Below are 875 nucleotides of genomic sequence, written 5' to 3'. Positions count from 1 at the left end.
TGAGGCCCGGGTTCAATCCCTGGTCGGGAAACTGAGATCCCGGAAGCAGCACTGTGCAGCCAAAAAAAAAAAAAAAAAAAAAAGTTCTTTCGAGAACTGCTTACTTCAGCTTGAGAGACCTGTGGATTTGTTTCCACATAAAGTCAGTGATTATGAAGGCTTAATTTCTTTCTTTTGCAGCATGCAAACTCTTAGTTGCGGCATGCATGTGAGATCTAGTTCCCCAACCAGGGACCAAACCTGGGCCCCCTGCCTTGGGGGCGCAGAGTCTTAACCACTGCACTACCACGGAAGTCCCTGAAGACTTAATTTAAAATAAACAAACCTTTCAGATGTGATCTACATATATATATATTTTTGAACGCAGAGGACATTTAATTAAAAGTAGGCAACAGCTCCACGAATTTGTGTGTTATCCTTGTGCAGGGGCAATGTTACTTAATCTTTGTTGTTTTGTTCTAATTTTTAGCATGTGGACTGCTGAAGCGAGCACCAGATGTTATAACTCTAGACCAGATTACTTGGCATCTCAGAATTACAGAACAAAAGGCCTAAGGGTCACCTCGAGGTTTTCAAGTGTTTTTCTGCAAATGGGCAAGTTGAATTCTAGGTTGGGTCAAGAACCGGGGACATGCTTCTGAAGCCATCCTCGGAGAGCCACCCTACAACAGGATACAAACTGAGCCCTGAAAAGTCAAACACGCTCTAGAAAACTTGTTTCAAAAACAGTGGTTCCTTCTACCCCAAACAAAACAGCGGTCCCCTGCCCCACTTCACCTCTTTCCCACTCTCCAGAAGCAGCCACTGTCATTTTGTTTCATCTCCAAATCTCTGCTACTTATTGATTAGTCATGGTTAAGTGGAGCCAGTTGTCT

The 875-nt window shown here is 43.7% G+C and overlaps 1 pseudogene; it reads right to left on the bottom strand.

Moving 5' to 3' along the window:
- Window positions 1-380: 380 nt before the first annotated feature.
- LOC132504706 (U6 spliceosomal RNA) lies at window positions 381-493 on the bottom strand (annotated as a pseudogene).
- Window positions 494-875: the final 382 nt, after the last annotated feature.

Source organism: Lagenorhynchus albirostris, chromosome 1 (assembly GCF_949774975.1).
Source record: "Lagenorhynchus albirostris chromosome 1, mLagAlb1.1, whole genome shotgun sequence".
Classification (NCBI taxonomy): domain Eukaryota; kingdom Metazoa; phylum Chordata; class Mammalia; order Artiodactyla; family Delphinidae; genus Lagenorhynchus; species Lagenorhynchus albirostris.
This window is presented reverse-complemented; position numbering and strand designations above follow the sequence as displayed.